General features: G+C 44.8%; 1 long non-coding RNA gene across 4 annotated transcripts in view; it reads left to right on the top strand.

The window, feature by feature from the left end:
• LOC142603838 (uncharacterized) overlaps positions 1 to 13,602 on the top strand; it is a 44,454-nt gene extending 30,852 nt beyond the window's left edge. Inside the window, exons 6-8 of one of the 4 annotated variants that reach the window (XR_012837716.1) lie at positions 5,704 to 5,982; positions 6,598 to 8,988; positions 11,849 to 13,602. This is a non-coding gene — a long non-coding RNA (uncharacterized LOC142603838). Of the gene's footprint in view, positions 1 to 5,703; positions 9,401 to 11,848 lie in introns of those variants that run through there. The other 3 variants (XR_012837715.1, XR_012837718.1, XR_012837717.1) reach the window with 3 other exon arrangements.
• The last annotated feature ends 219 nt before the right edge of the window (positions 13,603 to 13,821 follow it).

Genomic DNA, 13,821 nt, shown 5'->3' with positions numbered 1-13,821 from the left:
ACACTGCAATTTCTGTGAAGAGCAGCTCTGTTGTTGCAATGCAAACAGACCAGCATGAAAGGAAAGGCACAGCTTTCACTGGAGAGCAGTCACAGAGCAGTTTTGGAAGTTTTTTCCTATCTACCTGGAGGAATTTTGTTGCATGTCTCAAGGAGACTTTTACATTTCCTTTAGAAAATAGGCTGCAATCACCTGGAGAAATGGTGTGTGAAAAGACTAGGGTGGTAATCATCAGTGAGATGAACATCCGAAGTGAGCCACAGACTACATGAGCCTGTTTAATTAAAGATGTGAACATTTTGTTCTGCTGTGAAGAAGCTTGTATCTATAAAGTATTAGCGTTTTCTCATTAAAGAAAACAAACCCGTGTAGCTCAGGGGGTGCATGAGGTGAAAAATCCAGTGAGGTTCATCTCAGGTTCTGACTTTTCCTTGCCTACAAGCATTATTCGTACAAAGCAGAACTATCATTTTCTGCAATAGAAAGCCTAAATTCTTCTGACTCAAAAAGTTGCGCTGGAATGACTGTAACTAATCAGGCAGGGTTGGTTGTTTGGCAGCTTGTAGCAAGTCTTAAAAGCTGAGCCAAGCCTATAGCAATTCAGCTGAGTACATTAACATGCATGAATCTTCGAAGCTGTCAGTCCCTGGTAGTGAATTTGTATTAGGCGCTTTTGGACACTTCTGCCGAGTCCTTCACAGCTGATACCGCCTGCTGACTGCCAGATTCACTGAGCACGCAAACTTTTCTTCTCTTCTTATGGTTTTGTATTTTCGTTTGTTTCGCTGAGAAGGGGGGAAGGAAACACATTTGCGCATCGCCATGGTTGCAAAATCTGGCATTCAAAAGGCAAATGGGTTCCCTTTGTATGTTATTGGGTCAGCTGAGATGAAATGAGGGGCAAAGAATGTGTCTGAGCCCTTCAGCTTTTGGATGTTCAATGAGAGAAACATTTAGAGGGCACAGCCAGGAGGTCTGCTGTGACCTCACTGAAACAGCTGCAGAAACCATCCCCACCTGGTGCTTGCTACGACTCCTCAGCTGATGATAACTTCTGTCATAGCCAAAGCTGACAGAAACTACACAAGGGCTTCTACTTCTGCACAAAATCAGCTGGCAACCTTCATTGGTACCATTGGTGACTGAGCTAGCACGAGGGCAGGGGAGACACGCTGGCGGTGTCTGCACCTCCAGGTGACAGCAGACAGCCCTAGGGCTGGGGTGGAAGGAGGGATGCAAATAACTTCTAAATTCCTCCAGGCAGGTCTCCTGTGGAGAAGTCTGATGAAACGTGGGTGCTTTTAAGGTGTTTGAGCCGTGGTTTAAAAATGGCACACTACTGCAGTTCCTGAAGAGAGCGGTACGTGATGCTGTTTGGGAAGCGGATGGCAGCTGACTCCTGGGGGTTTCCTGGGGCTGGTGAGTGTCTCAGGTTTGCTCAGCAGGCAACTTAGGGAATAGTTTCTGGTAGTGCTGCTGAAAGATCTTGCTTTTGTGTGATGTTACAAAGCAGTTGAGAAAAATAGGAGATGCTGCTGAGACTGCTCATTTGCGCTTCTCGCACACTCGTGCCTTGCTGTTGCTGTTCAAAAATATTTGCAGCTTTTCTCTTCCAGTGCTAATATTACATTTTAGCGCTGCCATGTACATGATTTTCATCAACAGCTCCTCCAATGGATGCTGTTGATGCTCTGCCCAGTGCCGCAGATGGTAGCTAGGAAAATACACTCCTACGGGGCCGTGCTCCAGAACAATACATCACGGGGACTGTACGAGTCCCCAGGGTCAGCAGTGAGGGACTGCCCTCTGTGCTGGCTGTCTTCAGCGTCCAGTGAAGTTGTTGGAGAAAAACGTGTCAGGCTGGGAGTACAGCTGGGATCATTCCTCCCAGGTATCCATCTCTAATCGCCTTTGCCTTCCACAGTGAGAAGGCACCAGTGCTGTGGAGACCCACCTGCCTGGAAATGAGCTTTTCCTGAGCAGCCTAATGCTCTGCATCCTAGGTGAATTATTATAAATGTGTTTATAATTGTTTACCTAATTGCATGTGCCTTCACAAATGAGCTTGCTAGCACTTAATGAGAATAAAGTAACATCTGAAGCTATAGTAATGGAAATATACTGCAACATGATAGCATGATGACAACAAGAAGACTGATCTGAGTGGGATTAGTATCTCAAGTGGGTAGTGTTGTGGTTTAACCCCAGCCAGCAGCTGAGCATCACACAGCCACTCGCTCGCTCCCCCTCAGCGGGATGGGGGCAGAGAATTGGAAGGGTAAAAGTGAGGGAACTCGTGGGCTGAGATAAAAACAGCTTAAGAATTGAAATATTATTATAACAATAATAGAAAAGGAAAATAACAAACAGAGATAAATAAACCCCAAGAAAGACAAGTGATGCAAATCAAAACAATTGCTCTCCACCAAAGGACTGATGCTCAGTCAGTCTCTGAGCAGCAGCCCGCCCCCCACCAACCTCCACCCTGGTTTTGTTGCAGGGCATGACGCCACATGGTATGGAATATCCCCGTGGTCATCTGGGGTCAGCTGTCCCAGCTGTGTCCCCTCCCAACTCCTTGTGCACCCCCAGCTACTCGCTGGTGGGGTGGGGTGAGGAGCAGCAAAGGCCTTGGCTCTGTGTAAGCCCTGCTCAGCAGCAACGAACCCATCCCTGTGTTATCAACACTGCTTCCAGCACAAATCCAAAACATAGCCCCCTGCCAGCTACTATGAAGAAAATTAACACTACCCCAGCCAAAACCAGCATGTTCGTTAGGATTCGCCGGAGCTTACAGCGCAGGGAACTGCACTGCCTGTGAGCAGGCAAGGGGCACAGGGAGAAGGAAGATCGTAGGGACACGGCAGAAGAGGGGAGTGCATGGCACCGGGAGATAAGGACCCTTTCTTAGAAGCGTGGTCAGGCTAGGGGTCATGAGCACCACGAGTGGGTATTTGTTTTCATTGGGCAATTTTTCTTCATTACTTTTTGGGTTGGGGTTTTTTTGTGGTTTGTGGTTTTTTTTTTTTTTTTTTTTTTTTTTTAAAGTGACAGGTGCTCTGAATAAGACATCCTGGTTTTCTTTGTCTTGTTCTTCTGCAATGACGTGAGAATTGCAGAGTAGTTATTTCTGAATAAAGACAGTTTCAGTCTAAAATATAGAGTCCTCAGAGGGGAGTTATATGGAGAAGCTATAGAGAAATAGGTATTCAGCATCGCTACTGCGAAGCAAAGCCCTTTGCAGATGCTCATCCACAGCAAGTAAGGCAGGAGGCTTATACTCTGTGGGAAGAATTCAGAGGGACGGTGGAAGGTGCAGAGGTGACGTTAACCAGGCAATGAGGACACTTGGCCTCTGACTGAGAGCACTTTTGTTTATAAATGCAGCATCCATTTCCCAGGAAAATATTTTTGATGTTGACTTCACACATCCTCTCTCGGAGAACGGCCCAGCCTCCTGACTTGCCCAAGAGACAATAGAAGGAAAACAAGCACAATAGGTGCATGTGCTAAACGCTTTAATGAGTACTTCCACACCATTCTCTGTATTTCCCCACATCCCCATGAGTCAATAAGCACCTCATGCAGCTTTCTAGATAGTGCGTAATAAACTGATACAGCTGTGGACAGCCCAAACATTGGCTCTCATTCACTGAATAACTGATAGAAATGTGAACTTAGTTTGTTCCATGTATATTGTCTCAATATAATAATAAGAATAAGAATAATAATTCCTAGTGATTTCTTTGTCTGTGTAAACTTTCTAGAATCAGATTATGCTTAAAATAGTTTAGATACAGTTACACAAGTTTGTGCAAAAGGCACTGTGACAAATTTTGCACATGCACAAACACACAGTTGATTTATCTGTACCTGCAAACAGAAAAAGGCCCTTGAATTAGTTGCCCTGTGGCTCTGGAGGACGTGATTCTCTCAGTTGTCTCTGGTTCATTTTGAATAGCAAGTTAATGACGGTACGCAAATCGCCAGTGATTATGCTTCGGTTTCCACTGTCACCCAACATAATGTCCTCCTCCAGTAGCACTTTGTGATGTTGCTCTGTGATGCACAGAGCGTTCAATAAGAAGTGCTGTAAGTTCTGTATCAGAAATTCAGCATTTATAGTAGTTACTTGGGACAATTTTATCTCCTGGAGACAGGGCTTTTAAATTATGACTAATACTTTGAATTGTATCTGGGAGTCTTTCATCTCCTGCTCTCTCTCAGATATTTAGTCCAGATAGACTTACATTATTCCCAAACCACTCAGTCTTCCTCTTCCAATTCACGCAAGAGAAATTTTTATGATTTATGTAAATGACAAATTATCAGGCTTCAGAAAATGTATTTGTTTTTTCATATTGTTTACATACAACCAGTAAGAGGATCTAGAGTAGAGGATGCAGATCACAAAGCCTTGCAAAGAGAAAAGGGATGCGAGTGGAAAGGACTTAATTCCCATTCTTTTAGACATTAATAAGAAATGTGCTGTTTTGGGATGAAATTCTGCCTCTATGTCCAATGATGTAAATCCGCTGTTTCAATAAAGTTGGTCTGACTCTGAGCTCTGTGTTGGTTACACCAGCTCAGGAACCGTTCTCATCATTTCTGCCCCTCTGCTGACTCTCTCCAACAGTTTATCAACAGCTTTGCAATTATCTGAGCCTGTGAAAAGCTCATATAAGAATCAGATTTCACTTAGTATTTTGCATCGTGCTCTAGGTTGTGCCAAATGCTAATTATCGTTGCATGCTTTGGAAGTGTGTGACTTCAAATATAATTTAGCGTGAGAATTCAGAATTAGGGATTGTTGGAAATTGCAATAGCTTTGCAGGAGAAAAATTTTCTTAAACTGGGAGTGCTCCACTAAAAGCCACATTTCTACTGGGAAAGGTGATTGCTCAGGGTGTGCCAGACCGGGATATATTTTTCATGCTGCCTTTTCCTCCCTCCAGTGAACACCCTAACACTGCTTTTGCTAATCTGGGGTTAGTCTCTTGCTTAGATGAACCTGTTGGAACACTTTTCTTCTTGAAACAGGGATTTGAGCCTGAATCTCTCAGTCTACGTCCATGCTAATAAAATCAGCAATACTTCCCGGCGCTCGGCACCCCACCTCAGCAACGTCCTGTCTCCTCCCCTCTGGGTATTGGTTTTTCTTGTGAAGACTGTGAGGCAAGAGCTGTGACAGCATTCTTCTGATCTCGGTGCGTGCTGTGCTGTATCTGGTGCACTGCTAAGCCATGTGCCACAGCCTGCTGACCTGGCCCTGCGGCTCGTGATGCAGGAGCCTACTTTTCATTTCTGTATAGAAAAAAGGAAAAGCATTTTTAGGAAGCTTTTCATGTCATCGCTCTGCCAAACCAGACTTTTCTGAATGTTTTTGATGGCCAGAAGACTTTGGCAGAATGGGACTGTTCCCCATTGCCCTTTAGAGCTTTAATCATAGTTTTCCCTGTTGTTTGCAGGATGAACTCCGAACTGTAGCTTGGTTGGCAGCTCAGTATCCCTTTAAATCACGGCTGGTTTCTCCCATGTCATTAATATTTTATTTATGTTGTATTACTTTCCACATCAGTCTCCATGCCAACAGTTCATGCCAGGAGCAATGTCTGATAGAATAATTTAAATCCTCAGAGACATGAGCACTTTCTCTTTGGATAGTGTCATTAAGTCAGATTCATTTTGTCCTTTGTTTTGCAGCATCAGAGAGCCAAGGCTGGACGTGTTGCTCCTCGCCCTGTGCCTGCAGCAGCGTCCGATGAGGACAACGCTTCTCATGACAAGAGTTGAGGATTAACACTCGCTTAAGCCTGCGTCAAGTGTTGTCCACGACTGACACCAAATTTCTCTAGACCAGATGATAATTCTGGGAAAACACAAGGTTTTGAGTAGAAAGTCCCTTCCTCGGGACACTTACAAACTCTTGTTTGTGGAGTTGCACCATCCTGGCTACACCACCGTTACTGCTCTTACTCCCCTGTAAATGCAACCCATACACCAATTTTATCGTTTCCCTGTTTATATTGTTCATCTGAACTGTGGGTTCCAATCCGCTTCTGCTACTGTCAGGAAAATCCCTCTGACACTGGACTGGAGAAACCACTGAGAGCAAAGATAGAGGTCAATGTAGCCCCCTCTTAACCACATACAGGATGGTCACAATTCTGATTTATGCTGCAGATTTGCTGGGATCTATGTAATATGCCTTCTAGATTTATCTGATGTCTGCTGCTGAATGTCCATCTGTTCTTGGTAGGTGTCTATCTTCCCTTTTGTCCTGCGGTGGTAATAGTCAGTTCTCCACAGACAGTCCTGCAGAATACAGACAGCAAAATGATTTCTGCAAGGGATATTCTAACCCTGTGCTGATTGCACTGCTGTTTTTTCCAGAAGAAGATGTGGTAACTCGCTGCCGAGGAGCACACGGCTGGGACAGGGTGAGCTGACGGGTGTCTGGCCCTTGGCCGAGCCGCACTGGGACTTGCTGCCTGTGTTCCTCTGCCCACATCTCCTACCAGCCTCACTCCCCCAGCTGTTTTTTTGAATGTGTGTGTTACACACCAGCATGATTGAGAGTCACATTTGTTATTTCAGCCTTTAATAGATCTCCGGTAAAAAGCAAGGAACGGTACTCAATCCTGCAGGTCCTGCAGGAGGGGACCACTCTGCCGGGACAGCGTGACCTCAGCCCTGCCCTCTCTGGGATGCTCACTCCAGCACCAGAGAAAAGCAAACACCCAAAGGAAAGAAGTGAAATAGTGAGTAGAAATAAATAAATAAATAAGTAAACTTCTCAGGTTTAAATAAGAGAAAAATAAGCAGGAAGGTAGAGACAAAAAGGGATGGAGTGTCAAGAGAAAGAGCAGCAAAAGACCACAAGTGTGTTTCTCCATGTTTAACAAAAAATGGATACAAGGGACCCCTAAAGGATTGTTGTTTGAAATATAAAGTCCGGATAAAATAATGAATCAATGAGCATAATCTAATGCCACTCAGGAAAGATGTGTCACTCAAAACACTTCAGATTCCTGGGGCCTGACAAATTCAAGTTTTCTCCCACCATATTCTTAAAATCCTGTCTGTAAGACTCCGGGAATGGTATTAATCACAGGTGTAGCCAAAGGCAGGGATCCAGGAATCACGACTGCCTTCATAAGCCTCTGCACCGGAGGGGATGAAAGAAAATTTAGTTTACTGGAGGGACTGTGGAGTTAGCACAGATCACCCCAAGAAGCAATTTGTCAGTGTACAACACCTCTATGCAAGCGAAGGGGAAGGAAAAGAAAGACCCAGACAACAACCTCAGCTTATACACATGGCTGCATTGATTTTCCATGCCAATTAATGCTGGCTAAGAACACATCCCTGGAGACCACACAGTGAGAACTATAGGCAAAAAAATGCCTCACTTGAGATTACAGACGCCTTTGCAGACTCACGCTATCAGCCCTCCTTATTTGCTTCTGTTTCTCTTATTAAAATCCACAGTGGGAAAGACGCTGGTGTGTCTTCCCGAGGCTGGCAATGTAGTTGAGGGAATATCCATCTGTTTCAGCAAGCCTAATCTATCCTCTGTCTTGTTATATTTTTGATTTGTTTTGTTCTTTCTGAAATATAATGGGTGGCCTTGCTTATTTTTCCCAACTAGCAATTCCTTTACAGATCAAATTGCAAGCAGCCCCATAACTTTCTGACATGGCAGGATTATGAAAGACCTGCAGAAGTGTCATGATGCAGTCTCTGCTGTGAAATCTGACAATTTAAGAGCTTCCATCCTGGTCCTGACAGTGATGATTTTTGATACCCTTTTAAAATGCACTTCTTTTTCTGCTCTGACAGGTATTGGAGAAATAAATGAAATCTGCAATCCTTTGTGCAGATGGGAGGGCATTGGATGATTCACTGGCTTTGAGGGTGCTAACAGCCATCCTTTACACGTCTTGCGTTGGTTTAATGGGTAGTTTGCAGCTGTGGGATCATTGCTATATTTTGTAGTTTTGTTCTATTATTAGCTATTAAAGGAATATGAGACCACAGATAGCTTTGTATTAAACTACCAGTTCCTGTATTTATTGGCACCACCTGGGGATTAAAACAGCTGCTGTCACTCTGCAGAGTTATCTTCAAAGCAGGGGAGATATAATGAATATGTGATCAAAGCACCCTCGCTTCGTCCCATTGTGCAGTAATTACAGATGGAAAGGTTTTCTAAACAGGCAGCGTTGGCTCGGGGGAAACGCGCAGTGCAGAGGCTTTGCCCCACACGGCAGGAGCCGGCGCAGGGCAGCAAAGCCAGTCCCCGAAACCTTCAGCGGTTCAGAGAAGGGAAACGCTCCGCAGTGCCCGTGGCCTCTTCCAAGGAGAAAACCACTGCAGGAGGGTCCAGCAATTCCCTCCGGGCCATGTAAACACCCTGTGGTCACCCTCTGGGTGTGTAATACCCTGTGGTTAGCAAGAGAGCTGCTCGTTCACAGTGACCAGCACCGTGTTTGTAATAAAAACTCTTTCAGTGACCTTCTGTGATAATTTCAGCTCATTTCGCCATGGCTACTGGGCATGTTCCTGCCCTCTCCAGAGGTTGACTGAGACCTTTTCACCCAAGGGAACCTCTGCACCCAAGGGAAAACATATTTACCTTGAAAACAGCATGGTAATCTGTCCTTCGGAGGAAAATTGGAAGAAATCATTTAAGCTAGGATGATATATGAAATATGTGGCAGAGCCACTAGCTCATGTTCCTTGCACGTGTGGGCAAAAGGGACACAATAAATAACGCGGCAAACAAACAGTAAATCATTTAAGTACTGTGAGGCTTGGCTGAGATACGTAAGAACCCCTCCTAAATTTACAGTGCCTCTCCCTTTTTGCATTGCAGGAGGCCTGCAGCCTCTCAGACCCGTGGTGGTGGCACCCCGAGCCTGCCATTGCCAGGCACAGCTCCAGCCACAGCAAGCGGTACACCGAAAGGTGGCACTTCCAGAAAAGGTCTGAGTGAGTCGTTTGGACATTAATTGGCATCAATATTAAGCGTAGTTGTGTTATCTGGCTGCAGCTCCGTGCAGGTCGACACGTGCTGGTGGTGTGTAAGAGGTGACTCTCCGTAGGTGGGTTTGTGGTGAATCATCTCTGGAGCCAGGTGGCCTTTACGGTGTTGCTGTTCAAAGTCTGATGATGAGACCGTGTTGTGGTTAGTGATAAATGCTATCTTCCTCCTTCAAAAAAATGTGGGAACTGCTAAGGCAAACCTGAAGCTGGAGGCTAAGGAGAGAAAGACAAGCCAAGGAGCTGGATCCCTGCAGCCCTCGTGTTCTCGCGGAGCCCTCGTAATAATTATGAATAAAGCACTATTCTTCCAAATCACTTTCTAAAATAAACCATCCAGATGGCTGTAAGCGAAGACCTAGTCATCAAGCTGAGTAATGCTTATTTTGAGTACATTAACCAAGAAATGTGTACAATTGAGCTGAATTATGCACAGTGCAACTCAAACAGATGCACACGCTGAAACAGGAATATCACAAGTGTCAGACAGCGATGGCTTGCACCGTCATTCTGGTCCTGGTCTACGGAACAGTCCTGAGAGCTATTTAAGGGTGTCTAACCTCTGACATGTATAGAGAGGAAGAATGTGTTTTCTCTCCTACAGCTTTATAGGTACTGGAATAACTCAGAAATGTGTAACAGGAGATATTCAGTGCTAAGTGAAGGTAAATGCTCTCTCTTTTCTTTGTGAGAGGAGGTGCGGAGGACAGACAGGTTTTCTTATCTTTGTGAGAATAAGGTGATTTGGCTTTTCAGGCAATACTGGGGTTCTTTCCCCTCCTTTCTCCCAGCATGTCCAATTCAAACTTGGAAAAAATGAAATTATCAGAGGAAGGCAAATTCCTGGTTCTCCGCTAGAGCTTGTCTATGTCCGTAGTATAACAGGGTAAAATATAAATTCACAGAGATGTTTTCCAGCCTGCTCTGCCCAAACTAACATGCTTGTTTAGTACTGGTACTGAAGTGCCTGGTAAGCATAGAAGTGTGCTTGATTGCTTTTAATGGGCACGCTCAGTGGGATGGCTTTCAGCAAGGTTTACGGCCTGAGTGGCGAGGCATCAGCACGAGGTCTGTCCAGCTGCGGAATGCTGGAAGGGTCTTGTTGGTTGCCGCCACTGCTTTATGGTTCCTGACCTCGCTTCTCAAACCTCGAGCAAAAAGCTTTCTGCAGGGAACACCCTCCCCATAGCGTACAGCTTTACGGAGCCTGCTGCAAAGTGCCGGGGACGGGAGGGCTGTGCACCCGCGCTGCCCTGCCTCGTGCCTCGCACGGGGCCCACCTGCGCATCGCAGAAGCTTCAACTGAGAAAAATATCACCCACCCATCAGTTTGTCCACTACACACCAATTTACGTAACTAAGCTTTGTGGTAAAATACAGCCTGAGCAATAGCAATTGCTTTATTTATTTATTTTCCTGAATGCAAGTTTTATTAGCTGTGAAATCAAGCCCTTTCCCTAGCTGGAAGTATGGGAGCAACCTTCAGGTATAGGAAGATTATAGTGGTATAGCAGAAAAATAAAACTATTAGAAGCTCTTGAGGAATAAATTCAAACCCTCATTAATCTCTGTGGGCTGCATCTCAAATCTGAATTTTTATAGAATGTGGGTGGTATTTTCCAAGCGAGTTGCTGGAATTGGTTGACTTAGATGATAACAATATGTTTCTGAACCGCAGTCCTCTGCCTGAACAAGATGCAGGCTGTGGTTTATGCTGTGTACGTCACCGATACGCGGTTGTGCCTGTGGGGGTGGCTCCAGGTCCCTGCAATTCTAGTGCTGCAGAACAGAAGGGCTGCGGCACGTGAAGGAGTGGAGCTGACACACAGAGCTGTTGATAGACTAGTTTTAGGTTTTCTGATATTCACTAATTCAGTTACAGCATGCTTTTTATGGGTCTTCGCTTTATTCTTTTTTTCCAAGAAACAGTTGAACTTCCTTATTTGGGACAACTCAGCTTTTTTTACTGTGAAACCCCAATTAAAATTGAAGAATGTGGTGGATGTGTCATCCCAATAATTCTGCATCCCTCCTGTCTTTCATCCAGCCCTCAGAGGAGTCCCTTATTACTGACAGTGCATCTGGGTATCACTGGAGACCTAAATGCCAGGCATGAGGTTGCACTGGCTTCGGCACAGGAGAGGTGCACTTGACTCTTCAGCTTTTGCCTGTCTCTTAATTGCATCTGGGAGCATCAAGTTCGTTGGTTTAAGCTGTCGTAACGCAAAGGTTTCTGTCTCACTGCTGCAAGAATAGCAGGAAATAAAGTACTGTACTTATGGAAGTTTAGGTTGGGACTGAAGTGTTGGCTTTAATCGAGAACAGACTTGGTGCCTAGAAAGACTAAAGGCTAAAGGCTAAATCCCAGCTCCAAGAAGGATGCATGCTGGAGGGATTCCCTGCTAGGATTTGAAAAGAGCTGTCACTTACTTTGCTATCACAAGTGTCTTGATACCTCAGATCTAGGTATTTTCCACATTTTGTTAGTAATACTACTAAAATTTGAATGATGGATGGTAAAAGCCCTTCTTATTATGTGAGATGATAGCAGAAACATGGCTTTGTTTTCAAGTTTAAAGCAGTTTGGTTTTGGCTTAGGTTTGGATTGGAGGAGAACCTAATATTTTTTTTTCTTTTTCTTTTTTTTTTTCTTTTTTTCTTTTTTTTAAAAATAAATATAAATAGCTCAATCTCCACTTCGGGGAAGCAGCAGGTGGTGATGTGGCCACAGTAGGTCCTAAACACAAAATTCAGCAGAAGGGGAAATTTTGCTTATGGAGCTTTTTATCTTTATTTTGTGCAGGTGTGAATGAGTGCGAGATACTGAAAGATGTGATCCCCTGGGAGCAGGGTACACATTTACACAAAAAAAGAGTCAGACAGTACAAAGAAGAAAACCTATCTGAGTGCATCAAAGTCAGCTGAAGAAATATTGTCTTTCTTTCTAACAAGAAAGCAGCAGTTCAACATTTATTTGGTTTAATAACACAGTTTAATGAGCGCCAGATTCTTGTGGCTTTATGCGTCGTTAAAGCATGTAGGCAGGTTGCTATAATGAGCTGAAGAAAAACCCTGCAGAAAGAGGATTTTTTTCTTGTCTTTTTTTTTTTTTTTTTTTTTCTTTTTTCCTTCCCCCTCCTGTAGCTTTGGTTTTACTTCAGAGCCTGCGAGAGGCTGAGCTGCGGATTGCTTGTTGGTGAGCACAGCCTGCCGGCTCCCACCGCACCGGCAGCCACGGGCAGAGCCCTCCTCCGGCACCCACTCGAGTTTGTGTGCGAGTTTGGGGATGCTTCGGTCTGTTTTCCCTTGGCAATAGAATTGCCCACTGAAATCCCTACGAGACAGCCCTGGCTTTTACTCCTTAGTGTGAAGAATATATAGGGAAACACCTTGCAGGTCTCTGCAGGGACAAGAGGTTTGAACTTTTACAGACAAAAACCAGAAAAAAACCTCCTGAAACAATGGAAAATAAATAGTTGCTCTCCTCTCAGAGCGCCAGACTGATGGGGGGTCTTAGGGATTGTGGGGTTATTGCAGGCTCTGGCATTAATTGACATAACCAGGCACAATTATTCCTTTTACATTATGATGCTCTCTCTCAGCTATACCCAGCACCTAGGTTGAGGATTGCTTTTTAGCAGAATCTATAGGTATGTATATGCCACATTTAAATCCTTGAACTATCCCTGAGCCAGCTAGTGTGTCTGGACAGCTTGGGGAGAGGTGTTCCAAGATTGCAGGGCATGCTGTTGGCTTTATTTAACTCCAGAAGAGGAAGGCTATTATTTTAATTTATGTCTGCTGACATCCCTCTGTAACACTTTTTCCTCTCATTTCATTGTACTTCAAGTTGCACCTTTCCCTCCTCCTCATTTTCCCCGTAGGATGGCTGAAGAACATGAACTCCACAATATTTTTTCAAAAGTTAAAAAAAAAAAAAAAGTAAAACCCAGAGGGCAGGGGCTATAATTTAGGGTGATCAGGCACAGCCAGGTGAGGTACACCACAGGTGATGTACATTTTGCTGTGGGCACAAATCTCCTGCCCTCATTCCCCGGCTCTCCTGCCTGCAGACTCCTGCTCTCCCTCCCCTGCTCTGAAAGTAAAACCTGCTGAAAGTTTGTGGTTCAGGTCCATAACATCATCTCCTCCATCCTCCCCTGCAGCAACGCGGTGGCTGGTTTGCTCCAGGACCTCATTCCTCTCTGCAGCTCCTGTGCCTGCAATGAGCTACCTCTGCTGTCACGCACCCGTAGCGGATTTCCCACGACGATACCTATGACAGCACAAGCAGTGACTGTGGAGCACCATGAAAAATGTGTCATGCCTAGATGGTAGCAGGGACCGAGTCAGGTGTTATTAGGTACGCAACCTATGGTTAAGCATGTTTAATAACAAAAGTCTCCCTCCAGTTGTGTCCTACTCTGCAGTGAGTATTGCTTCTGATGAGGTATCTATTATTTGCTCACCGCTGTACTTCAATCTCAATAACATTGCTTTGCAGAAATCAGGTACCAGAAAGCCACAAGCTGGAGTAACTGCTCTTGGATGTGCTTAGTGACTGCCCCTGAAATAAAATAGGTGGCTTCTCTCCAGCGAGAGGCTTGCCTAAGTGTTACTTCAACAGGCTTCAAGTTTGTTTGATGGTCCTAAGAGCTGTAACATGAATATGGTGCCACTGTGGATTTTGGGGAAAAAAGACCGAAATAAAAGTCACTAAGCTGTGAGCTCACTTGGCTGGCTGCAAATGCAGAGCTGGGAAGATGAGCATGGTCT

The sequence above is a fragment of the Balearica regulorum genome, chromosome 14, assembly GCF_011004875.1.
Source record: "Balearica regulorum gibbericeps isolate bBalReg1 chromosome 14, bBalReg1.pri, whole genome shotgun sequence".
Classification (NCBI taxonomy): Eukaryota; Metazoa; Chordata; class Aves; order Gruiformes; family Gruidae; genus Balearica; species Balearica regulorum.
Note: the sequence above shows the minus strand (reverse complement) of the source record. Positions and strands in the feature narration are given on the sequence as shown.